Raw genomic sequence first — 27,978 nt, 5'->3', positions numbered from 1 at the left:
ATCGGCCACCATTCAGATAATAATCTGTTTTCCTATTTTTGCCACCAAAGTGGATAACTTCACATTTATCCACATTAAATTGCATCTGCCATGAATTTGCCCACTCACCTAACCTATCCAAGTCACCCTGCATCCTCTTAGCATCCTCCTCACAGCTAACACTGCCACCTAGCTTCGTGTCATCCGCAAACTTGGAAATGCTGCATTTAATTCCCTCATCCAAGTCATTAATATATATTGTAAACAACTGGGGTCCCAGCACTGAGCCTTGCGGTACCCCAGTAGTCACCGCCTGCCATTCTGAAAAGGTCCTGTTTATTCCCACTCTTTGCTTCCTGTCTGCTAACCAATTCTCCACCCACACCAATACCTTACCCCCAATACCGTGTTCTTTAAGTTTGCACACTAATCTCCTGTGTGGGACCTTGTCAAAAGCCTTTTGAAAATCCAAATATACCACATCCACTGGTTCTCCCCTATCCACTCTACTAGTTACATCCTCAAAAAATTCTATGAGATTCGTCAGACATGATTTTTCCTTTCACAAATCCATGCTGACTTTGTCCGATCATTTCACCGCTTTCCAAATGTGCTGTTATCACATCCTTGATAACTGACTCCAGCAGTTTCCCCACCACCGACGTTAGGCTAACCGGTCTATAATTCCCCGGTTTCTCTCTCCCTCCTTTTTTAAAAAGTGGAGTTACATTAGCCACCCTCCAATCCTCAGGAACTAGTCCAGAATCTAACGAGTTTTGAAAAATTATCACTAATGCATCCACTATTTCTTGGGCTACTTCCTTAAGCACTCTGGGATGCAGACCATCTGGCCCTGGGGATTTATCTGCCTTCAATCCCTTCAATTTACCTAACACCACTTCCCTACTAACACGTATTTCGCTCAGTTCCTCCATCTCACTGGACCCTCTGTCCCCTACTATTTCTGGAAGATTATTTATGTCCTCCTTAGTGAAGGCAGAACCAAAGTAATTATTCAATTGGTCTGCCATGTCCTTGCTCCCCATAATCAATTCACCTGTTTCTGTCTGCAGGGGACCTACATTTGTCTTTACCAGTCTTTTCCTTTTTACATATCTATAAAAGCTTTTACAGTCCGTTTTTATGTTCCCTGCCAGTTTTCTGTCATAATCTTCTTTCCCCTTCCCAATTAAGCCCTTTGTCCTCCTCTGCTGAACTCTGAATTTCTCCCAGTCCTCAGGTGAGCCACTTTCTCTGGCTAATTTGTATGCTTCTTCTTTGGAATTGATACTATCCCTAATTTCTCTTGTCAGCCACGGGTGCACTACCTTCCTTGATTTATTCTTTTGCCATATTGAAGTAATCCCACAAGCGAAGACATCACAGCATTTTCTGAATAGAGATGATGTAAAAACGTTCCTACCACCTGGTTTCCTTTCACCTTCCCCTCCCCCACCTTTTTATTCTGGTGTCTTCCTCACCATTCCAGTCCCAAAGAAGTGTCTTGGCCCAAAACGTCAACTGTTTATTCATGTCCAGAGAAGCTTCAGAACCTTATGTGTGACTCTTTAAAAATACACTTTTATTGATAAAACTACTCCAAGTTTAATCTATTTTTAAAATCCCGAATAAAATAAATGTCCTAGGAGCAGGAGAACATAACTCAACCACTCTTACCTGCTTAGCCAGTTAATAAGAACATGATTGATCCCTTTGTAATTCCTAAAACAGTCCTTCTGGGTATAAATATAGTGAATATTGCAACAGAGTATTCATATTCTTTGACTCAAATGAAAACCTGCCCTCTTTCATCAAATTAATATCAAGAAGTTATTTTTCTCTATTTATTGAGATCCAGTGCGCAGGAGGCCCTTCCGGCCCTTTGAGCTGTACTGCCCAGCAACCCCCGATTCAACCCTAGCCCAATCACAGAACAATTTACAATGACTAATTAACCTACCAACCAATACATCTTTGGACTGTGGGAGGAAAATGGAACACCCGGAGGAAACTCATGCCGTCACAGTGAGGGGAATGTACAAACTGCACACAGGCAGTGGCAGGAATTGAACCCGGGCCACCTGTACGGTAAGGTGTTGTGCTACCACAAAGCTACTGTGCCATCCCACTACATGAATAGGAGATTTCCCTTTTTACTTGCCTGAAACTTGCATCATAATATTTGTACATTGAATTCTGTTTCTGAATTTCATAACTGGAGTCCTATATGCTTTTGTCACCAAAGTGTTTACTGAGGGGACACAAAATAGGAGTGAGGGGAATGGCTATGGAACAGATCCACAAAACATTGAAGCTTTCGAACAAATTATCCTGCATTGTTCATGAAAGCGAGCAGACATTAGTTTGAGGATAAATACACCTCAAATCATCGATTTATCTGCCTTCTCTAACAAATTCAATGCCACAGGTGGCAGTGGAGCCAAGTCATTGAGTACATTTAAGGCAGACGTTGATAGATTTTTGATTAGTTAGAACATGAAGGGATATGGGGAGAAAGTAGGAGATTGGGGCTGAGAGGGATAATGGATCAGCCATGATGAAATTATGGAGCAGACTTGATGGGCCGAATGGCCTAATTCTGCCCCAGTATCTGGTGGTCTTAAAAGAAGAAAAGATAACCAAGATATCAGGCTTTCCTTTAATTGCAAACACCTGCACAGAAAGTTAAAGGCAATTTTTTTTAAAAAACAGAAAAACTATACTAATTGATAGCAATAGATGTCGAGACTCTGATACGGATTACACTGAGAATACAAACTTTGCATGATCAATTCTAGAAGTGATGTGCTTTCCTGTCTTACAGATTTCAAGGAATAATTGAGACAACTGTTCATCTTGCCTTACTTCACTGAACTACATTTACAAATGTAATTTTCCTGTAAATGGCCAAAACTAGCTACCTAAGTTTATTGTTCATTCCCTGCATGTCTACTCACCATTGATTGTTCTTGATGTGATGATAATGTTATATATTTTATGCTTTAAGAAATTGTAGAATCTTTTGTATGTTAATTTTCATGGATGATTTCTAGAGTGGAAGCTATATATGATGATTAGAAAAAATCTCACTGAAGTCTACTGCTGAATAAATCGAATAAAGTGCATTATTTTATCATATTTTGTTACTATTTAGTTATCTTGAATTAAAAATTCTTTGAAAAATAATCGTTTGAAACATTATAATAGTTATATTATTTTGTCAGGATATTTCTTGTTGGATTAACTTCATACTGCAAAGCATATGTTTTGCAATGGATCAACAACTTGAATTTCGATACTTAATGCAGTACTGTGAAAAGTTGTGGGCATATATACATAGCAAAGCAGAGTGTTATGGCTGCTTTATCAGATATTGGGGATAAAACGCTGGTGTCAATATAAGTATCTTTGTGAGCAGAATTGAACAGCGAACTGAACAACACCAAGTGCAAAATTCAACTTTGTGATATTAGGGGTTTTTCCGATGACGGACAATTTTAAGTTGATCGTCACAGTTCCCTACCCAACTTCTATCATGAATAGCTCTGCTCAAAGACTGTTTCTCCCAGTTCCATCAGGGTGGAGGCTATGTAGCATCCGTGCCAGCACCAGAAGACCCCATCACAGTTACTTTTCCCAAGCAGTAAGGCTGATCAACACCTCCTCCCACAAACCCACCCCACCAAACCCACTACTGCACTACCTATCTCCTGTCACAGTCACCTTCTGTACTTTGTGTCACTTTATGTGCATGTCCATCTATGTATATAAAGTATCTTAAGCGTTTGTATTTATTGTGATTTTTTCCTATCATGTTCTTTATCTTAGTGTGTTTTTTTGTGCTGCATTGGATCCAGAGCAACAATTATTTTGCACTCCTTTGCACTTGTGGACTGGAAATGACATTAAACAGTCTTGAATCTTGAGAGGACTAGAATCACGGTTTGATGCAGACATCAGTAATTTTCCAGATACATCAGTTCTTCAGGAACATCACAGTTCTGCCATTTATTCCTTCAAACATTTCATAGAATCATAGAGTTATAGAGTCATAGAAAAGTACAGCACAAAAACAGGCTCTTCAGCCCATCTAGTCTGAGCTGAGCCATTTAAACTGCCTGTTCCCATCAACCTGCACCCGGACCATAGCACTCCATACCCCTCCATGCACCTATGCAAACTTCTCTTAAACTTTGAAACTGAGCTGGCATGCACCACTTGCACTGGAAGCTCACCGCATATTCTCACGACCCTCTGTATGAGGAAGTTTCCCCTCATGTTCCCTTTAAACTTTTCACCTTTCACTCTTAACCCATGACCTCTAGTTGTAGTCCCATCCCACCTCAGAGGAAAAAGCCTGCTTACATTTAGTCTATCTATACTCCTCATAGTTTTGTATTCCTCTATCAAATCTCCACTTAATCTTCTATAGTCCAAGGAATAAATTCCTAACCTACTCGATCTTTCCTTATAACTCAAGTCCTCTAGTCCCGGCAGCATCTTCGTAAATTTTCCCTGTACTGCTTATTGGTGGAAAATCATCAAGGTGGAATATTCAAGCTTGTAATGAGAATTAATGGGTGATCAATAATTAATTATGTACATGTAAAGAGGCTGGTGGACTTTAGTTCAAAGTTCAAAGTAAATTTATTATCAAAGCATATATATCTCACCATATAATATCCTGTTCTTGTGGACATTCACAGTAAGTACAAGAGACACAATAGAATCAGTGAAAAACTAAACAAACAAAGATGGACAAAGAACCAATGGGCAAGAGACAACAAACTCTGCAAACGCAGTACAAATAGAGAAATTAAAAATAATGAATGGATAGTATTGGGAACACAAGCTGAGAGTGAGCCCATAGGTTGTGGAACCAGTTCAGTGTTGGGATAAGTGAAGTTAGCCTCTCTGGTTCAAAAGCTTCATGGCTGAGGGGTAATAACTCTTCCTGAACCTGGTGGTGGAGGACTTGAGGCTCCTGCACCACCATTGTGATGGCATCAGTGAGAAGTGACCAAGGACTGGATAGTGGGAGTCCTTGATATCAGTTGCTGCTTTCCTGTGACAGCACTCCATGTGGATGTGCTGAATGGTAGAGAGGGCTTTACCCGTGATATAAATAAGCCAAGTGTGAGTGGTGTGGCTATTGTGGGAACAGCCGTTGCCCAAACGGACTCGGGTTAGAGTAGGGAGTTTGAAGCTTTGACGAGAAGAGATGGAGGCCATTTTGGATCAGGCAGTGTAGGAATGCGCCAGTGGTGGAGTCTAAAATCTGAGGTTTTGGCTCAGGTTTAGGCAAAGAGGCGCAGGTGTGTAGCACATAAGAACAGTTTAGGAATTTTTATAAAACTAAACATATACCAGATTACAAATGATAAAATAAAACAGGGATACTCCATCAGATGATATGTTGTTGCTGCATGATTTGGGAACTGGTGGAGGCATTCTACTTCCTAGTGAGCACATCTGCAGCAAGTGTTGGTGCTCCAGGAACTCAGGCTCAACGTTAATTACCTGGAGTCTGAGCTTCAAACACTGTGGCATACAGGGAAAAGGAGAGTTACCTGGACAGTGTGCTTAAGGAGGCATTCTCACCTAGTAGATTAACTACTTTAAGTTTGGCTGTGAGGAAATAACAGGCAGGATGTGTAAGGAAGATGTTGTTTACTTGGATATTCAGAAGACCTCAGGAGATAAAGAGTGGGAATAAAGGGGGCCTCTTCTGTCTGGCTGCCAGTGTTGGGTCTGTTTTTTTTCATGGTGTATGTCAATAAACTGGATGGCGGAACTGATGGCTTTGTGGCCAAGGTTACAGACGATATGAAGAAAGGTGGAAGGGCAGATAGTGCTGCGAAAGCACTTGGATAGATTGGGAGAATGTAGCAGATGGTGAAATGCAGTTCAGGGAACACAAGAACACAAAATATAGGAGCAGGAGTAGGCTATCCGGCCCATCCAGCCTGTCCCACCATTCAATAAGATCATGGTTGATCTGTCCGTAAAGTCAGCTCCATCGACCTCCCTTTTCCCCATAACCCTTAATTCCCTTACTATGTAAAAACCTATCTAACTGTTTCTTAAATATATTTAGTGAAGAAGCCTCAACTGCTTCCCTGGGCAGAGAGTTCCACGGGAAAAATAGTTTCTCCTCATCTCTGTCCTAAATCTTCTTCCCTGAATCTTGAGGCAATGTCCCCTAGCTCCAGTCTCACCTACCAATGGAAATAACTTTCCTACTTCTATCTTATCTATCCATTTCAAAATTTTGTATGTTTTTATAAAATCCCCTCTCATTCTTCTGAATTCCAGAGAGTATAGTCCCAGGTGACTCGATCGTTCCTCATAGGTTAACCCCTTCATCTCTGGAATCAACCCAGTGAACCTCCTCTGCACCGCCTCCAAAGCCAGTATATCCTTCCTCAAGTATGGAGACCAGAACTGCACACAGTACTCCAGGTGCGGCCTCACCAGTACCCTGTGTAGTTGCAGCATGACCTCCCTGCTCTTGAATTCAATCCCTCTACTTCTGTAGAAAGAATAAAAACATAGACTATTTTCTAAACAGGGAGCATATTCAGAAAGTAGACATGTAAAGGGACTAGGAGTCCTCGTGCCAGGTTCCCTAAGGTTAACTTGTAGGTTGAGTCAATAGTAAGGAAAGCAAATGCAACATTTGCATTCATTTTCAAAGTACTAAAATACTAAAGCGAGGATGTAGTGTTGGGGTGTTATAAGGCATTTGGTCAGACTGCACTTGGAAAGCGAGAATAAATCAGTCATGATGGGACAGCAGAGCAGACACGAAAGGCCAAGTAGCCTAATTCTGCTCCCATGCGTTCTGGCCTTATATTACTATGAGTTACAATTAATATAAATAAATAAATGAGTATAAAAGAGGAATAGTGAGGTAGGCTCATGGACGATTCAGAAATCTGATAGCAGAAGGGTCAAATCTGTTGGAAGTTTTTGAAGAAATAACAATTAGGTTGGACAGAGGAGAATTGGTTGATGTTGTGTACTTGAATTTTCAGAAGGCCTTTGAGAAGGTGCCATACTAGATGCTGCTTAACAATCTACGATCCCATGGTATTACAGGAAAGATTCTACCATGGATAAAGCGTTGCTGTTGGCCGGTAAGAATAAAGAGTAGGAATAAAGGGAGCCTTTTCTGGGTGGCTGCCAGTAACTAGTGTTGTTCCACGAGAGTCTGTGTTGGGACGGATTCTTTTTCCGATACATGTCAATGATTTGGGTCATGGAATTAACGGCTTTGTTGTAAAGTTTCAGACTATACGAAGATAGGTGGAGGGGCAAGTAGTTTTGGAAATATAGAGAGGCTACAGAATGACTTGGATAGATGAGGAGAATGGGCAAATAAATGGCAGATGGAATACAGTGTCAGGAAGTGTGTGGTCATGCATGCTGGTTGAAGAAATGAATGGTTGACTATTTTCTAAATGGAGAAAAAATACAAAGATCTGAGGCACAAAGATATTTGGGAGTCCTTGTGCAGGATTACCAAAAGGTTAATTTGCAGGGTGAGTCTGTGGTAAGGAAGGCAAATGCAATGTTATCATTCATTTCAAGAGGACCAGAATATATAAGCAAGGATGTAATGTTGAGACTTTATAAAGCACTGGTGAGGCCTCACTTGGAGTTTTGTGAGTAGTTGTGGGCCCCTTATCCTAGAAAGGATGTGCTGAAACAAAACAGGGTTCAAAAGAGGTTTACAAAAATTATTCCGGGATTCATATGAGGAGCATTTGATGGCTCTGGGTCTGTATTCACTGGAATTCAGAAGAATGAGGAGGTGCCTCAATTGAAACCTATTGAATGGTGAAATGTCTTGACAGAGTGGATGTGGAGAGGATGTTGTCTATGGTCGGAGTGCCTCCAAGACCAAAGGCCACACCCTCAGAATACAGATGCGTCCTTTTAGAACAGAGACGAGAAGGAATTTCTTTAGCCAGAGAGTAGTGAATCTGTGGAATTCTTTGCCACAGGCAGCTGTGGAGGTGAAGTTTATATGCATATTGAAGGCAGACGTTGATGGATTCTGCTGGGTGGCAGTGTGAATTGTGAGGAGGATGTTATGAAAATGCTGGGTGAGTGGGCAGATGCATGGCAGATGCAGTTTAATGTGGATAATGTGAGGTTATCCACTTTGGTGGTAAGAACAGGAAGGCAGATTATTATCTAAATGGAGTCAAGTTAGGAAAAGAAGAAGTACAACGAGATCTAGGTGTTCTTGTACGTCAGTCACTGAAAGCAAGCATGCAAGTACAGCAGGCAGTGAAGAAAGCTAATGGCATGCTGGCCTTCATAACAAGCGGAACTGAGTATAAGAGCAAAGAGGTCCTTCTGCAGCTGTACAGGGCCCTGGTGAGACCACAGCTGGAGTACTGTGTGCAGTTTTGGTCTCCAAATTTGAGGAAGGACGTTCTTGCTATTGAGGGAGTGCAGCGTAGGTTCACAAGGTTAATTCCCGGGATGGCGGGACTGTCATATGTCAAAAGATTGGAGCAACTGGGCTTGTATACTCTGGAACTTAGAAGGCTGAGAGGGAATCTTATTGAAACATATAAGATTATTAAAGGATTGGACACGCTGGAGGCAGGAAGCATGTTCCCGCTGATGGGTGAGTCCAGAACCAGAGGCCACAGTTTAAGAATAAGGGGTAGGCCATTTAGAACAGAGTTAAGGAAAAACTTTTTCACCCAGAGAGTGGTGGATATGTGGAATGCTCTGCCCCAGAAGGCTGTGGAGGTCAAGTCTCTGGATGGTTCCAAGAAAGAGATGGATAGAGCTCTTAAAGAGAGCGGAATCAAAGGTTCTGGGGATAAGGCAGGAACTGGATACTGATTGTGGATGATCAGCCATGATCACAGTGAATGGTGCTGGCTCAAAGGGCCGAATGGCCTACTCCTGTACCTATTGTCTATTGTCTACTGTCTATTGATTCTTGATTGGTGAGGGCATGAAGAGATATGGAGGAAGGCAGGAGACTGGGGCTTAGAAGAAAAATGGATCAGCCATGATGAAATGGCAGAGCAGACTCGACGATTCTGCTGCTATATCTGATTTTCTTATAAATGAAGTTGTTCCAAAAACTTTGCTGTTGGGCATTCAGGCTCCTGTACCTCATCTCTGATGGTAGTAATGAGCAAAGGACATAACTGGATGGTGAGGGTCGTTTGTGATGAATGGTACCTTCCTGTGACAGCCCCTTTGGAAGATAGCCTCAATGGTGAGGACGTTTGTGGCTGTGATGGAACTGACTGAATCTACACTCCTCTGATGCCTCTGACAAATTTGTGCATTGGCATCTCCATACCAGATGGTGATGCAACTAGGCAGGATGCTGTCGACGGTACATTTGTCGAAATTTGCTTGAGTCTTTGGTGATATACGTAATCCCCACAAATTTCTAATGAAACATGGCCATTGATGTTTCTTTGTCATGATTGCTTTTATGTGTTTACATAAGTGCAAGAAACATTTGAAAATTATGGAGTTTAAATGGCTGCTTCATATTACAAAAGAGCGTACAATGTCAAGTGCATGAAATGCAATTTTTGGGTGGAGACTGCTTCTGAAAGATTGCATTAGCCCTGCTAAGATACTCATTTTGTCAGAAACAAACAATCTGTTGGCTGGCTCACCAAGTCCAGTAGCAATCCAACAGTTTAACACTCTTCAGCTGACCAAGTACGTTCACAGTCCTGCAGTTCAGACATGGAAAAAAAAGCTGGGGGAGGACAGAATTGAAGAAAGCTTCCATTTTCCAACATTTGAAAGTATAATGTTCACAACGTATGTGTGTGCAGTACACCACAGCCCACTTAAAATTAGGGAAAACATTTGCTGCAAGAAGTACTGAGATAGCGAGAGCAAGAGAGAGAAAAAAAGGTAAGGATTATTTACTCTAATTCCCTGAGTCACAAATAGGTTCTACTTTTTACAGACATTCATAAGTTGCTTTTGGTGAAAATCAGAAAAAATGCATTCTGTGCCTCCACACAATCACGGGAAGCTCTCCTAGGGTGAGCAGAGTCATCTTAGCAACCAAGTTCATAGCTGCTTGAAAGTGGTTACACAGGTCGATAAGGTGGTTAAGATGACTTATGGAGTGCTTGCTTTTATTCGTCAAGGCACTGAGTTCAAAAGTCAGGAGGTTACGTTGCAACTTAATAAAACCCTGGTTATACATCTGGAGTATTGTATACAGTTCTGGTCGCTCATGACAGGACGGATATTGAGGCATTGGAAAGGGTGCAGAAGAGATTGACCAGGATGCTGCCTAGTTTAGACTGCATGTGCTATAACGAGAGGCTGGATAAACTTGGGTTGTTTTCTCTGGAATGCCAGAGGCTGAGTGGAGATCTGATAGATGTTTAGGAGGGGCATAGATTGAGTGGAGTGAGGGTATCTTCTTCCCAGGGTTGAAATGTCTAATACCAGAGGGCATGCATTGAAGGTGAGAGGGTGTGGATTCAAGGGGGATGTGAGGGGTAAGTTTCTTACTGAGAGAGTGGTGGATGCCTGGAGTGTGCTTCCTGTAATCAATGGTGGTAGAGGCAAATACATTAGAGACTTTTAAGAGATGTTTGAATAGGTACATGGATGTAAGGAAAATGGAGGGATACGGACATGGTGTAGGTAGGAGGGATTAGGTTTTGGTGGTTTTGATTTGTTTCGTTAGCTGGGTCACCACAATGTTGGGGGTTGAATGGCTGTTCCTGTGCTGTACTGTCCTATGTTCTATGTTCTATGTTTGAGAGGGATGGGTGGCACCTTAAATGGAAAGGAATCAACATCCTGGCTGCAAGGTTCACTATTTGTTAATGATTTTTAACGGGTTCTTTGGGGTTTCTCGTTTTGTGGCTGCCTGTGAGATGAATCTCAAGGTTGTATTATATGTGCACATTTTGATAATAAATGTACTTTGAACGTTGGAACTTCAGTACTTATTTCGGAGGGTTTGGAACGAGTTTGGCAGTGGAATGGAAACCAGCACAGCAGGTCAGAAAGTGGAAAGATTGAGAGCTAGGTAGATGTCATGAGCAGTAAATCTGAAAAAGTAGAACAGGCAGGAACGAAGTAATAGACAAGATGGGATGGACAGTTTGAAGTGTGTTTATTTTAAAGCTTGAAGAATGAAGAGTAAAGGTGATGAACTTGAAGGTTGGATCACTAAATGGAACCATGATGTAGCCACAACAGAGTCTTGGTTGACAGGGTAATGGGAATGAATGCTCAATCTACAAGGATTTTGAAGTTTTAGAAAAAGATAGTGAGGGAGGTAAAGGTTGTGGGGTGGGGGCAGCGGAGGAGAGTTGGACTGGTAATCAGGAACAAAATCACAGCTCTTCTCAGAAGGAACATAATGGAGCGCCACACTGCCAAGTCTGAGGTTCAAAGTTCAAAGTACATTTACTATAAATGTATGCATTATACAACCTTGACATTTGCCTCCTTACAGGCAGCCACAAAACAAAGAAACCCGGAAGAACCCATAAAAAAACGACAAACACCCAATTCGCAGACAGAGAGAGAAGAAGTGAGAAGAAAAAACACCAAATCCTACTAACAATAAAAGTAAGCAAATAGCATTTAGAATGCGAGTCTTCTGACAAGAAGCCCAGAGCAGACCATAACTTCAGCCTCAATTCATTACATAGCACAGTAGCTCAAAAATAGGAAAGGTAGTATTATACTACAGATTTCCGAATTGCTAGATGGTCAGATAGTTCAGGGAACAGTGTAAAAAACAACAGGGCTATTTTCATGTGTGATTTTAACTTTCCCAAAACGTATTTATTGACTTATTTATCAATGCAGTGCAGAACAGGCCCTTCTGAGCCAGGCTGCCCAAAATTCCTCCTATTTTACTCTAGCCTAATCACACAGGAATTTACAATAATCAATTAACCTATTAACTGGTATGTATTTTAAAAAGAATTGTCTGCAAGGCTTAAGAAACTAAAATCAAATGGAGCCCTTGAGAGTTATAAAGAAGCCAAAAAAAACACTCAAGTGGGTAATTGGGAGAATGACAGGCAGGACTAATGAGAAGTCCTTACAAGTTGGATTAAAAAAATCTCAAAACATTCTGCACATACAGCAAGAGCAATATGATTTAACTCAGAGTATCAGAGCAGGTAGGACCAGTCAAGGATAAAGGAGGGAAGCAGATGAGATAGATGAGATCCAAAATGAATACTTGGCTTCGGTATTTACCGTGGAGGTCAGGGAGATCAGTGTGACGTGTAGTGTTGGATCTCTTAAAGAACATGAGGGTGGGAAAGTCCTTGGAGCTGGTTGTGATATACTCCAGTTCATTGAGATAGGCAAGAGATGGGATTACTTTAGCTTTAACAGAGATTTGAAGCCCTTGCTAGCTAAATTTGCATCTGCACAGTTTGTTGTTTTCTGCACTCTGGCTGATCTTTCATTGACCCTGTTCTAGTTTCTATTCTATAGATTTGCTGAGTAAACCCGCAGGAAAATGAATCTCAGGGTTGTGAAGTGGCATGCAAAGGTTTGGGCACCCCTGGTCAAAATTTCTGTTACTGTGAATAGTTAAGTGAGTAGAAGATGAACTGATCTCCAAAAATCATAAAGTTAAAGATCAAACATTCTTTTCAACATTTTAAGCAAGATTAGTGTATTATTTTTGTTTTGTACAATTTTAGATTGAAAAAAAGGAAAGAAGCACCATGCAAAAGTTTGGGCACCCCAAGAGATTTGAGCTCTCAGATAACTTTTACCAAGGCCTCAGACCTTAATTAGCTTGTTAGGGCTATGGCTTGTTCACACTCATCATTAGGAAAGGCCAGGTGATGCAAGTTTCTAAGCTTTATAAATACCCTGACTCCTCAAACCTTGTCCGAACAATTAGCAGCCATGGGCTCCCCTAAGCAGCTGCCTAGCACTCTAAAAATTAAAATAAATGATGCCCACAAAGCAGGATGAGTCTATAAGAAGATAGAAAAGCTTTTTCAGGTAGCCGTTTTCTCAGTTCGTAATGTAATTAAGAAATGGCACTTAACAGGAACGGTGGAGGTGAAGTTGAGGTCTGGAAGACTAAGAAAACTTTCCGAGAGAACTGCTCGCAGGATTGCTAGAAAGGCAAATCAAAACCCCCATTTGACTGCAAAAGACCTTCAGGAAGATTTAGCAGACTCTGGAGTGGTGGTGCACTGTTCTACTGTGCAGCAACACCTGCACAAATATGACCTTCATGGAACAGTCACAGAAGAAAACCCTTCCTTTGTCCTCACCACAAAATTCAGCATCAGAAGTTTGCAAAGGAACATCTAAACAAGCCTGATGCATTTTAGAAACAGGTCCTGTGGACTGATGAAGTTAAAATAGAAATTTTTGGCCGCATTGAGCAAAGGTGTTTTTGGAAAAAAAAGGGTGCAGAATTTCATGAAAAAAATACCTCTCCAACTGGATACCTGGAAATATGATGTAACTATTAGTGAAACATGGCTGCAGGAGGGGTGTGATTGGCAACTAAATATTCCTGGATTTAGTTGCTTCAGGTGTGATAGAATCGAAGGGGCAAGAGGGGGAGGTGTTGCATTGCTTGTCAGAGAAAATACTACAGCGGTGCTTTGGCAGGACTCATCTAGGGAGGCTATTTGGGTGAAATTGAGGAATTGGAAAGGTGTAGTAACACTTACAGGGGTGTATTATAGACCACCTAATGGGGAGAAAGAATTGGAGGAGCTAATTTGCAAGGAGATAGCAGATATTTGCGGTAAGCACAAGGTTGTGATTGTGGGAGATTTTAATTTTCCACACATAGACTGGGAAACCCATTCTGTTAAAGGGCTGGAGGGACTGGAGTTTGTAAAATGGGCGCAAAATAGTTTTTGCAGCAATACATAGAGGTACCAACTAGAGAAGGGGCAGTGTTGGATCTCCTGTTAGGGAATGAGGTAGGTCAGGTGACAGAGGTATGTGTTGGGGAGCACTTCGGGTCCAGTGATCACAATGCCTTTAGTTTCAATATAATTATGGAGAAGGATAGGACTGGTCCCAGGGTTGAGATTTTTGATTGGAGAAAAGCTAACTTTGAGGAGATGTGAAAGGATTTAGAAGGAGTGGATTGGGACAATTTGTTTTATGGGAAGGATGTAATAGAGGAATGGAGGTTATTTAAAGGTGAAATTTTGAGGGTACAGAATCTTCATGTTCCTGTTAGGTTGAAAGGAAAGGTTAAAAGTTTGAGAGAGCCATGGTTTTCAAGGGATATTGGAAACTTGGTTCGGAAAAAGAGAGAGGTCTGCAATAAATATAGGCAGCTTGGAGTAAATGAGGTGTTCGAGGAATATAAAGAATGTAAAAAGAATCTGAAGAAAGAAATTAGAAAAGCTAAAAGAAGATATGAGGTTGCTTTGGCAAGTAAGTTGAAAATAAATCCAAAGGGTTTCTACAGTTATATTAATAGCAAAAGGATAGTGAGGGATAAAATTGGTCCCTTAGGGAATCAGAGTGGACGGCTATGTGTGGAGCCAAAAGAGATGGGGGAAATTTTGAACAATTTCTTTTCTTCAGTATTCACAAAGGAGAAGGATATTGAATTGTGTAAAGTAAGGAAAACAAGTAGCGTAGTTACAAAAACTATGATGATTAAAGAAGAGGAAATACTGGCACTTTTAAGGAATATAAAAGTGGATAAGTCTCCGGGTCCAGACAGGATATTCCCTAGGACCTTGAGGGAAATTAGTGCCGAAATAGCAGGGGCTCTGACAGAAATATTTCAAATGTCATTAGAAACGGGGATGGTGCCGGAGGATTGGTGTACTGCTCATGTGGTCCCATTGTTTAAAAAGGGTTCTAAGAGTAAACCTAGCAATTATTGGCCTATGAGTTTGACGTCAATGGTGGGTAAATTGATAGTAAGTATTCTTAGAGATGGTATATATAATTATCTGGATAGACAGGGTCTGATTAGGAACAGTCAACATGGATTTGTGCGTGGAAGGTCATGTGTGACAGATCTTATTGAATTTTTTGAAGAGGTTACTAGGAAAGTTGACGAGGGTAAAGTAGTGGATATTGTCTATGTGGACTTCAGTAAGGCCTTTGACAAGGTTCCACACAGAAGGTTAGTTAAGGAGGTTCAATCGTTAGGTATTAATATTGAAGTAGTAAAATGGATTCAGCAGTGGCTGGATGGGAGACGCCAGAGAGCAGTAGTGGATAACTGTTTGGCAGATTGGTGACTAGTGGTTTGCCTCAGGGATCTGTACTGGGTCCAATGTTGTTTGTCATATACATTAATGATCTGAATAATGGGATGGTAAATTGGATGAGTAAGTATGCAGGTGATACTAGGATAGATGAAGTTGTGGATAATGAAGCAGGTTTTCAAAGTTGCAGAGAGATTTGGTCCAGTTAGAAGAGTGGGCTGAAAGATGGCAGATGGAGTTTAATGCTGATAAACGTGAGGTGTTACATTTTGGTAGGACTAATCAAAATAGGACATATATGGTAAATGGTAGGACATTGAAGAATGCAGTAGAACAGAGGGACCTAGGAATAATAATGCATTGTTCCCTGAAGGTGGAATCTCATGTGGATAGGGTGGTGAAGAAAGCTTTTGGTATGCTGGCCTTTATAAATCAGAGCATTGAGTATAGGAGTTGAGATGTAATGTTGAAATTGTACAAGTCATTGGTAAGACCAAATTTGGAGTATTGTGTACAGTTCTGGTCACCAAATTATAGGAAAGGTGTCAACAAAATTGAGAGAGTACAGAGAAGATTTAATAGAATGTTACCTGGGATTCATCTCCTAAGTTACAGAGAAAGGTTGAACAAGTTGGGTATTTATTGTTTGGAGCGTAAAAGGTTGAGGGGGGACTCAATAGAGGTATTTAACATTATGAGGGGGATAGATAGAGTTGACGTGGATAGGCTTTTTCCATTGAGAGTGGGGGAGATTCAAACAAGAGGACATGAGTTGAGAGTTAAAGGGCAAAAGTTTAGGGGTAACATGAGGGGGAACTTCTTTACTCAGAGAGTAGTGGCTGTGTGGAATGAGCTTCCAGCAGAAGTGGTTGAGGCAGGTTCGATGTTGTCATTTAAAGTTAAATTGGACAGCTATATGGACAGGAAAGGAATGGAGGGTTATGGGCTGAGTGCAGGTCGGTGGGACTAGGTGAGAGTAAGAGTTCGGCATGGACTAGAAGGGCCGAGATGGCCTGTTTCCGTGCTGTAATTGTTATATGGTTATATGGTTCACTGTTAAACAAGGGGCTGGATTGATCATGCTTTGGGCTTGTGTTGCAGCCAGTGGCACAAGGAGCATTTCACTGGTGGAGGGAAAAATGGATTCAATTAAGTACCAGCAAAGTGAGACGCTGGTGAGACCTCACTTGGAGTACTGTGGGCAGTTTTGGTCTCCTTATTTAAGAAAGGATGTGCTGACATTGGAGTGGGTACAGAGAAGATTCACGAGAATGATTCCGGGAATGAGAGGGTTAACATATGAGGAATGTTTGTCCGCTCTTGGACTGTATTCCTTGGAGCTTAGAAGAATGAGGGGAGACCTCATAGAAACATTTCAAATGTTAAAAGGCATGGACTGAGCCGATGTGGCAAAGTTATTTCCCATGATGGGGGAGTCTAGTACGAGAAGGCATGACTTAAGGATTGAAGGGCGCCCATTCAGAACAGAAATGTGAAGAAATTCTTATAGCCAGAGGGTGGTGAATCTATGGAATTTGTTGCCACGGGCAGCAGTGGAGGCCAAGTCATTGGGTGTATTTAAGGCAGAGATTGATAGGTATCTGAGTAGCCAGGGCATCAAAGGTTATGGTGAGAAGGCGGGGGAGTGGGACTAAATGGGAGAATGGATCAGCTCATGATAAAATGGCGGAGCAGACTCGATGGGACGAATGGCTGACTTCTGCTGCTTTGTCTAATGGTCTTATGGTCTAAATTCTGGAAGCAAACATCACACTGTCTGTAAAAAAAAGCTGAAGATGAAAAGTGGATGGCTTCTACAACAGGATAATGATGCTAAACACACTTCAAAATCCACAATGGACTACCTCAAGAGACGTAAGCTGAAGGTTTTGCCATGGCCCTCACAGTCCCCCGACCTAAACATCATCAAGAATCTGTGGCTAGACCTCAAAAGAGCAGTGCATGCAAGACAGCCCAAGAATCTCACAGAACTAGAAGCCTTTTGCAAGGAAGAATGGGTGAAATTCCCCCAAAACAAAAATTGAAAGACTCTTAACTAGCACAGAGAGCGTTTACAAGCTGTGATACTTGCCAAAGAGGGTATTACTAAGTACTGACCATGCAGGGTGCTCAAACTTCTGCTTTGTGCCCTTTTCCTTTTTTGTTATTTTGAAACTGTAAAAGATGGAAATAAAAAAGTAATCTTGCTCAAAATATCAAAGAAATGTGTCATCTTTAACCTTATGCCTTTTGGAAATCAGGTCATCTTTTACTCGCTTAGCTGTTCACAATAACAGACATTTTGACCAGGGGTGGCCGAACTTTTGCATACCACTGTATGTTGTAATATATGTGTACTCTGATAATCAAATATACTTTGAACTTGAAATGAAGCTGTGCAAGGTCATAAAAATAACATAGCCGGCCAAAATTCTAACTGTCATTAAACTTAAGGCAACCTGAGGTCCCTATTTGTTTCAAACAGGCTTCAGTCATACCAGTGGTCAAGAAGAATGTGGTAACCTGCCTCGATGAATATCAAGCAGTTACACTTACAGTAGATCCACTGTGATGAAGTGGTTTATGAGGTTGGTAATGAAACATATCAACTCCTGACTGAGAAGTGACTTGGTTCTGCTCCAATTTGCCTACCAGCAAGACAGGTCAACAGCAGATGCCATTTTATTGGCTCTTTAATCATCTAGACAGCGATGGTACATACATCAGGATGCTCTTCATTGGCTACAGCTCAGCATTCAATATTATCATCCACTGCAAGCTCATCAATGAGCTTCAAGACATTGACCTCAATATCTCCTTGTGCAATTAGGTCCCCGATTTCCTCACGTGCAGACCCTGATCCGTTCCAGTTGGCAACAACATCTGCTCCACAATCTCCACAGGTGCACCACAATGCTGTGTGCTTCACTACCAGTTCTATTCGCTTTACACTTCTGACTGTGAGGCTAAGCACAGCTCCAATACCATATTTACGTTTGCTGACAACACCACTGTCACTTGACAAATCACCAGATAAGAGGGAGATTAAAAATCTGGTTGAATGGTGCCATAACAGTAATCTCTCCTTCAAAGTCAGCCAAACCAACGAGCTGATCATTGACAAAAGGAAGAGGAAACCGAAGGCTCATGAGCCTGTCCTTATTGGAGAGGTATTTAATTTTGGATCCTTTAAAATCAGAGAATGTTTACAAATACAACCTGAAATTCGTACACTTCACAGCCGTCCATAATGCAAAGGTGGAGAGGATCAATATCTTTAAATTCCTTGGTGTTATCATGTTAGAGGATGTGTCCTGGGCCTAGCATGCAAGTGCAATTACAACGAAGGCATGGCAGTTTCGAGATTCAAGATTGTTTAATGTCATTTCCAGTCCACGAGTATATTGTTCCTCTAGATCTGAGGCAATGCATAAGGACACACTAAGATAAAAAAAAAATGACAATAGAAAACACAATAACTATAAGTATAGATTGACATGTACATAAAGTGACACAAGGTACAGGAATGTCTGTACAGAAGGTGACTGTGACAGGAGATAGGTAATGCAGAAGTGGGTTTGGAGGGGTGGGTTAGTGGGAGGAGGTGTTGATCAGCCTTACTGCTTGGGGAAAGTAACTGTTTTGGGTCTGGTGGTCCTGGCATGGAGTACAAGTCCAAACCTATCAGATGCTCTTCATGCATGAACCTTTTCATTGCCAGGATCACTCATTCCTGTGAACCTCTTCTGGATCCCCTCCAAAGACAGCATATCCTTCCTTTGATAAGGAGCCCTAACTATTCTCAATATCCCAAGTGCAGTCTGAACAACATTACAGTATTGCTTTTATATTCTAGTCTTCTTGAAATGACTGCTAACATTGCATTTGCCTTCCATACCACCAACTCACCTGCAAGGTAACCTTCAGGGAAACCTGCAAAGGATTCCCAATTCCCTTTGTACTTCTAAATTTTTGATTTTTCTGCTCATTTAGAAAAATAATCTATGCCTTTATTTCTTCTTCCAAAGTGTAAGACCATACACTTCCTGACACTATATTCCATCATGGAGGCAGTGATCATAACATGATTGAGTTCACTGTGAAATTAGAAAAAGAGAAGCCGAAATCTGATGTGTCGGTATTTCAGTGGAGTAAAGGAAATTACAGTGGCATGAGAGAGGATCTGGCCAAAGTTGACTGGAAAGGGACACTGGTGGGAAAGACAGCAGAGCAGCAGTGGCTGGAGTTTATGTGAGAAACGAGGAATGTGCAAGACAGGTATATTCCAACAAAGAAGAAGCTTTCGAGTGGAAAAAGGATGCAACCGTGGTTGACAAGAGAAGTCAAAGCCAAAGTTAAAGCAAAGGAGAGGGCATACAAGGAAGCAAAAATTAGTGGGAATACAGAGGATTAGTAAGTTTTAAAACCTTACAAAAGGAAACCAAGAAGGTCATTAAGACAGAAAAGATTAACTATGAAAGGAAGCTAGCAAATAATATCAAAGAGGATACTAAAAGCTTTTTCAAGTATATAAAGAGTAAAAGACAGGTGAGAGTAGATATAGGACCGATAGAAAATGATGCTGGAGAAATTGTAATGGGAGATGAGGAGATGGCAGAGGAACTGAATGAGTATTTTGCATCAGTCTTCACTGAGGAAGACATCAGCAGTATACCGGACACTCAAGGGTGGCAGGGAAGAGAAGTGTGCGCAGTCACAATTACGACAGAGAAAGTACTCAGGAAGCTGAATAGGCTAAAGGTAGATAAATCTCCTGGACCAGATGGAATGCACCCTCGTGTTCTGAAGGAAGTAGCTGTGGAGATTGAGGAGGCATTAGCGATGATCTTTCAAAAGTCGATAGATTCTGGCATGGTTCCGGAAGACTGGAAGATTGCAAATGTCACTCCGCTATTTAAGGAGGGGGCAAGGAAGCAAAAAGGAAATTATAGACCTGCTAGCTTGACATTGGTGGTTCAGAAGTTGTTGGAGTCGATTGTCAAGGATGAGGTTGCAGAGTACCTGGAGGCATATGACAAGATAGGCAGCTCAGCATGGATTCCTTAAAGGAAAATCCTGCCTGACAAACCTATGACAATTTTTTGAGGAAATTACCAGTAGGCTAGACATGGGAGATGCAGTGGATGTTGTATATTTGGATTTTCAGAAGGCCTTTGACAAGGTGTCACACATGAGGCTACTTAAGATAAGAGCCCATGGAATTACTGGAAAGTTACATACGTGGTTAGAGCATTGGCTGATTGGTAGGAAACAGAGAGTGGGAATAAAGGGAACCTATTCTGGTTGGCTGCCGGTTAACAGTGGTGTTCCACAGGGATCAGTGTTGGGACCGCTTCTTTTTACATTGTACATCAATGATTTGGATTATGGAATAGATGGCTTTGTGGCTAAGTTTGCTGACGATATGAAGATAAGTGGAGGGGCCGGTAGTGCTGAGGAAATGGAGAGTCTGCAGAGAGACTTGGATAGATTGGAAGAATGGGCAGAGAAGTGGCAAATGAAGTACAATGTTGGAAAGTGTATGATTATGCACTTTGGCAGAAAAAATAAACGGGCAGACTATTATTTAAATGGGGAAAGAATTCAAAGTTCTGAGATGCAACAGGATTTGGGAGTCCTCATACAGGATACCTTTAAAGTTAACCTCCAAGTTGAGTCAGTAGTGAAGAAGGCGAATGCAATGTTGGCATTCATTTCTAGAGGAATAGAGTATAGGAGCAGGGATGTGATGTTGAGGCTCTATAAGGCGCTGGTGAGATCTCACTTGGAGTACTATGGACAGCTTTGGTCTCCTTATTTAAGAAAGAATGTGCTGACATTGGAGAGGGTACAGAGAAGATTCACTAGAATGATTCCGGTAATGAGAGGGTTAACATATGAGGAATGTTTGTCCGCTGTTGGACTGTATTCCTTGGAGTTCAGAAGAATGAGGGGAGACCTCATAGAAACATTTCGAATGTTGAAAGGCATGGACAGAGTGGATGTGGCAAAGTTGTTTCCCATGATGGGGGAGTCTAGTACAAGGGGGCATGACTTAAGGATTGAAGGGCACCCATTCAGAACAGAAATGCGAAGAAATTTTTTTAGTCAGGGGGTGGTGAATCTATGGAATTTGTTGCCACGGGCAGCAGTGGAGGCCAAGTCATTGGGTGTATTTAAGGCAGAGATTGATAGGTATCTGAGTAGCCAGGGCATCAAAGGTTATGGTGAGAAGGCGGGGGAGTGGGTCTAAATAGGAGAATGGATCAGCTCATGATAAAATGGCGGAGCATACTCGATGGGCCAAATGGCCTACTTCTGCTCTTTTGTCTTATGGTCTTATGGCTTTTGTTTGCTTTGCCCTTTTTTATTTTACGTAAAACAATGCTGCTTTAAATGATAGGCTATGAGGAGAACCAGTCAATCTTTTGTGAAGGAATAATAATAATAACATATTTATAGAGCGTTCTCCAACAGACGATGTAATTCCAGGTGATTTACAAACAATAAAGTTTTAAAATGAAAATAAAATACAGAACGATGTTTGTAAAAAAAAAGGTAACACACACAAAATGCCTAAGGAACACAGCATGCCAGCCAGCATCTATGGAAAGGTGTACAGTCGCTATTTCTGGTTGAGTTTTCTGTCTTAAGTGTTCCCAGCCATCTGGCCTCCACAGCCACAAGGCAATGAATTCCACAGATTAACCACTCTCTGGCTAACGAAATTCCTCCTCATCTCTGTTCTAAATGGACGTTCCTCTATTCTGAGGCTGTGTCCCCTAGTCTTAGACTCCTCCACCACAGGAAACGTCTCCACATACTTCCTGTCCAGGCCCTTCAACAGTCAATGTTTCAATGAGATCACCCCTCAATCTTCTGAATTTCAGTGAATAGACATCTGGAGCCAGCAAACACTCCTCATATGACAAACCTTTCAATCCCAGAATCATTTTTGTGAACCTTCTTTGAACCCTCTCCAATATCTGCAAATTCTTTCTTAGATAAGGGGCCCAAAACTGCTCACAGTACACCAAGTGAGGCCTCACCAATAGTTCATAAAACCTCAAAATTACATCCTTGCTTTATATTCTAGTCCTCTCGAAATGAATGTTAACATTACGTTTTCCTTCCTCACAACAGACTCAAACAAAAAAATTAATCTTTATGGAATCCTGCATGAGGACTCCCAAGGCCCTTTGCACCTCAAATTTTCTCTCCTTTTACAAAATTGTCTTCCCTTTTATTTCATCTCCCAAAGTGCATGACAATTCACTTCCTAACACTGTATTCCATCTGCCAATTCGTGCCCATTCTCTTAATCTGTCTAAGTCCTTCTGTAGCCTCTCATCTTCCTCAAAACTACCTGCCCCTCCATGTATCTACATATCATCTGCAAACCTGGCCACAAAGCCATCAATTCTGTCATACAAATCACAGATATATAACATAAAAAAGAAGCTGTCCCAACACATACTCCTGTTGTACACCACTACTCACTGGCAGCCAACCGGAAAAAAGCTTGCATTATTCCCACTATTTCTTGCCAATCAACCACTGCTTTATCCACACAAGTATCTTTCCTGTAATACCATGGGCTCTTAACTTCTGAAGCAGCCACATGTGTGGCAACTCGTTAATGGCTTTCAGAAAATCCACCAATTCTCCTTTATCTATCCTGCTTGTTATTTCTTCAAAGAATTCCAACAGATTTGTCAGGGAAGTTTTTCACCTAAGGACACCATGCTGACTGCAGCCTATTTTATCATGTGTTTCCAAGTACACTGAAACTACATCCTTAAGAATCAATTCCAACATTCCCAACCACTGAGGTCAGACTAACTGGCCTACAATTTCCATTATTGTGCCTCCTCCCTTCTGGAAGAATAGAGTGACATTTTCAATTTTCCATTCCTCCAAAACCATGCCAGAAACAGCTGGTTCCTGAATGATCATTAATAATGCCTCCAGAATCTCTTTAGCTACTTCTTTCAGAATACTGGGGTATATACCATCTGGTCCAGGTAACTTAGCTACCTTCAGACCTTTCAGTTTCCCAAGAACTTTCTCCTTCGTAATGACAATTTCACTCACTTCTATCCCCTGACATTCTCAAACCTCTGACATACTGCTAGTGTCTTCTACAGTGAAGACTGATGCAAAATACCCATTCAGTTCATCAGCCATTTCCTTCTTCCCCCATCACTACCTCTCTCGCATCATTTTCCAGTGATCCAGTATCTACTCTCACCTCTCATTTACGCTTTATATATCTGAGGAAACTTTTGGTATCCTCTGTAATATTATTGTCTAGCTTTCCTTCTTATCTCATCTTTTCCTTCTTAATGACTGTTTTCTTTGCCATCTGTTTGTTTTTATAAGCTCCCCAAATCCTTGAACTTTCCACTAATTGTTACTCTATAATATGCCCTCTCTTTCGTGTTGATGTTGCCTTTGACTTCTCTTGTCAACCACAGTGGTGTCATCTATATTTAGAGTACCTCTTCTTCTTTGGGATGTAATTCTCTGTTGCCTTCTGAATTGCAATTCCAGCCATTGCTGCTCTGCCAGAATTCTTTTACAATCAATTTTTGCCAGCTCCTCTCTCGTGCCTCTATCATATCATAATTACTGGCCCTTAAAGTTTCTGTTACCTTGAACTTTCTAATCAATTAATTGTGCAATTCCCAATCCAGAATAGCTGAGCACCACAAACTCCTCTAAAAAGCCATCTCACGGACATTCTCCGAATTCCCCTCTGGGACCCGATTTTCCCAATTCCCCCTTGAGTATTCTAACAGTTCCTTGTTGACATGTGTTTTTTAGCTCCCATAGTAACTTGTAGACCACATCTTTACTACTGCTTGGGGGTCTGCATATAGCTCACATTAGGGTCTTTTCACTTTTGAATGCCTTAGCTCTATGCACAATGTTTCAACACCGTCTGGTCCATGTCACCTCTTTCTAATGATATGATTTCATTTTACCACCAACAGAGCCACACACCGCCTGCTCTGCCTACCTGTGTGTCCTTTCAATACAATATGTATCCTTGGACGTTAAGCTCTCCGCTACAATCTTCTTTCAGCCACAATTCAGTCATGTCCCCAACAGGCCAGCCTATAAGTTCTTCCACCTTGTTTTGTCTACTGTGCATATTCAATCCTGTATCCAGCCATTTAGATTTTGTCCACCTGTCAACACTGCAGCTCGTTCTGTGGGCTGCAATTTTGCCCTATCATCGGCCCCTCTTTGCTCACAGTCTCACTACGCACTGCCTCTGTTTGTTAACCAACCACCTAATCCTTAGCACTATCACTCCAGTTCCATTCCCTTGCCAAATTTGTTTAAACCCAACCCTACAGTTCGAACAAACCAGCCCGCAAGGGTATTGGACTGCTCAGTTTTAGGTGCAAGCCATCTCTTTTGTACAGGTAATACCTTCCCCAGAAGAGATCGCAATGATCCATAAATCCGAAATCCTGCCAGTTCCTCAGACACACACTCATCTGCTAAATCATCCTAATGGATGTTACTCCTATTAGTACCTAAACATACTTTTATTTGATATGTTGCATTGTTGTTTTATAAAATTTCTGGTGGATCCAGGGCGTCTAAAGGGAGCAGGACATATACAAACACCCTGGTCCCTGACGCCAGCTGCAAAGATGACTATTTCCTGGCCCCTGGTGCTCTGGCTACTCTCAGTTCCTGGCTGATATCCTGCAGCAGGAGCAAGTCGGATAGTGAACCACCAGGATTCCCGAAAAACAAAATGCCAGATTAAAAGAACTCTACTCTATTATGTTGATACATAAACAGAAGTATCAAGGAGAACATCTTAATTTCAAACTCACCTGAGACTGTCATTGAAGGCTTCTACACCAAATTTAGAGATGCAATATGGTCCACTTACAGGGCTGATCCTTCCAAATACACTTGCAATATTCACTATTCTGCCTCGTGCCCGCTTTATCAGTGCAGCCAGAACATGGAATCCCTGCTGGTCCAGATGCTGGGCCAGAAGATTTCCAAAGCCAGAGTCACAGCCTGTGATGTACACGTGCTTGTCAAATATATTTGTTATCTGTTTCCTGTCTCTGCACCGCCAGTACAGGAAGCAAAGTACCAGCGACAGAATCAGATAGCCAAGCATTTCTGAAACTAGAGAAAAACATGCAGCATTTCAGAAACTATTTCAATTGTGTGAAGTCATTGAAAAATAATTCTGAGGTTCAACAAGTGCACTAGGGAACACAAGAGTCCAGAAAATTTGATGTAGTTTATTGGTAAGATTAGATCCTACTGTAAGGGAAATACAGATATGGTGATGAATTCTCAAACTAAGAAGTGTCTTGCCTGATCGGGAGTCTTTCGTGACTGAAGCACAAGTGTCTAACTGATGGAAACAATATTGTGAAACGTGATGTTTCATCGTCTTTAGCACACTGTTAAGCTACGAAAGCTTAATTGGCTTATCCTTTAGTCATAGAAAAGTACAGGTAAGAAAGCGGCCCTTCGATCCGTCCAGTCCATGCCGAAACCATTTAAACTGCCTACCCCCATTGACCTGAACCCAGACCATGGCCCGCCATACCCCCACCATCATAAACACTGAAATCCAGCTCGCACGCACCAGTTGTGCTGGCGGCTTGTTCCACACTCTCACAACCATCTCAACAAAGAAGTTTCCCCTCATGTTCCCCTTAAACTTTTCATCTTTCAACCTTAACCCATGACCTCTGATTGTAGTCCCACCCAACCTCAATGGAAAAAACCTGCTTGCATTTACCCTAGCGATACCCCTCATAATTTTATATACCTCTATCAAATCTCCCCTCTACCTTGTACATTACAAGGAATAAATCTCTAACCTACTTAATCTTTCCCTACCACTCAGGTCTTCCAGAGCCAGGCACGTAGAACCTAACGCTGATAACTTCAACATGACGTTGTTTAAAAAGTCAAATAATGGTTTGACATGTACAATAAGTGGTCAGGCAGTAGACAGGGTTGATGAACAGAAAAACCTCGACCCAGGTTGGGCACGTTTTATCGATGCATAGGAGGCTGTGAGGTGACCTAATTGAAATATACAGGATTACGTGTGCGATACAGAGAGGAGCTCAGAATTGCATATAGTGACGATATGTACTTTGATAATAAATTTACCCAAACTTGTTGCAGATGTGGTCATCACGAATCGCAATGGTCTCATCAGCTCCCACATCAGCTGCTACAACACACCGCCTGATCCTGTATCCTTACTTCATTTCATTAGTTGCAATTTCATTAGTATCCCGGTACCAAACGTACCTGATCTTACCTGCTACTCACCTGTCCCACAGACTCACACAATGGATAATGCAAAGTCGACTCCGGAATCTCCGGAGCTAAAAGTTCAGAGGCCCCGACCCTATCTCTGTCCCCTCCCACAATGGGAGTTCCGCTTAAGCTTCACTTTTTATTGGCCCAAGTGAAACACGACGCAACAAGATTTCCTCTTCTCAATTACATATGTTCTCGCAGGGATCATCCTCGCAGCCCGTTTCCGCTCTCGCACAGAAACTCTAAAGCAAAATTAACTATTCATAATAAAATATTCACAAGAATAAAGCGTTCCACATCTTTTCATTCTTTACATTCATGGTTAATGATTTCCATATTGGTCTAGTGCTGTTGTCAGTCGCATGGCGCTCTCCTGTTTTATATTAAATACTACAAGAATTGAGGAGATTCCTCACCACACCCTCCCCTTTCGGCCCTTCCCTCTGCACCAGGAGAAGAACCCTACATCTTGGGCTCGCACAGATTTCATCATCACTACTCCAAAGTGAAAAGTACTCGCAACTCGCTCCCGTTTTCGCTCAAGCTACTCCAGAGTGAAAATCTCAGACTTCAAACGAAGAAAGTGCGAACCGAAATTCCGTGTCCGCTTTCGCATTGCCATCCCTGGTACTGAGGTCCACAGGTTATCACCAAGTCAGATACACTGGACTCCTAAGCAGACATTCTCCTCCAAATTCCGTCATGTGAAGAGCTTCTCCGGGTGGATAAAGGAAAGGATTCAAAATGTGCTCGAGGCTTCCTGGAAGCAATGTGCTGTTAAATCTCGGTCAATGTCACTCACCCATGCTACGCAGGCAATCCTAAATACAACCTAAATTCTGAAGTTCTATGACTCAATCACAGCACCCGAGCAGTGTACAGAGTTGCTGACTGTCTTGTCACAGGGCTGCAAATCTTGTAATTTTTTTCATGAGTTGTTATACTATAACACTTAAAGGTCAATGTTTAAAGTAAATATTACTATCAAAATGCACATATGTTACGACATACAACCCTGAGATTCATTTTCCCGCGGGCATATTCAGCAAATCTATAGAACAGTAACTGGAACAGGATCAATGAAAGATCAACTGGAGTGCAGAGACAACAAACTCTGTAAGTGCAAATGTAAATAAATAGGCAATAAATATTGAGAACCTGTGATGAAGAGTCTTTAACAGTAAGTCCATAGATTAGAAACATAGAATTTCTACAGCACAATACAGGCCCTTCAGCCCACAAAGCTGTGCCGAACATGTCCTTACCTTAGAAATTACCTAGCTGAGCTCCATGTACCTGTCCAGGAGTCTCTTAAAAGACCCTATCATATCTGCCTCCATCACCTTTGCTGGCAGCCCATTCCATGCACTCACCACTCTCGGAGTAAAAAATTTACCCCTGACATCTCCTCTGTACCTACTTCCAAGCACCTTAAAACTGCTTCAGCCCTGGGAAAAAG

General features: G+C 41.7%; 1 long non-coding RNA gene across 1 annotated transcript; it reads right to left on the bottom strand.

Moving 5' to 3' along the window:
* Nucleotides 1-17,330: 17,330 nt before the first annotated feature.
* On the bottom strand, nt 17,331-26,602 carry LOC140199645 (uncharacterized). The gene is made up of 3 exons (XR_011886456.1): nt 26,529-26,602; nt 25,049-25,355; nt 17,331-17,366 (listed from the first exon to the last, which is right to left on the bottom strand). It is a non-coding gene; the product is annotated as an uncharacterized lncRNA (long non-coding RNA).
* Between the last annotated feature and the right edge of the window lie 1,376 nt (nt 26,603-27,978).

This window comes from Mobula birostris, chromosome 6, assembly GCF_030028105.1.
Source record: "Mobula birostris isolate sMobBir1 chromosome 6, sMobBir1.hap1, whole genome shotgun sequence".
In the NCBI taxonomy this organism is placed as follows: domain Eukaryota; kingdom Metazoa; phylum Chordata; class Chondrichthyes; order Myliobatiformes; family Myliobatidae; genus Mobula; species Mobula birostris.
This window is presented reverse-complemented; position numbering and strand designations above follow the sequence as displayed.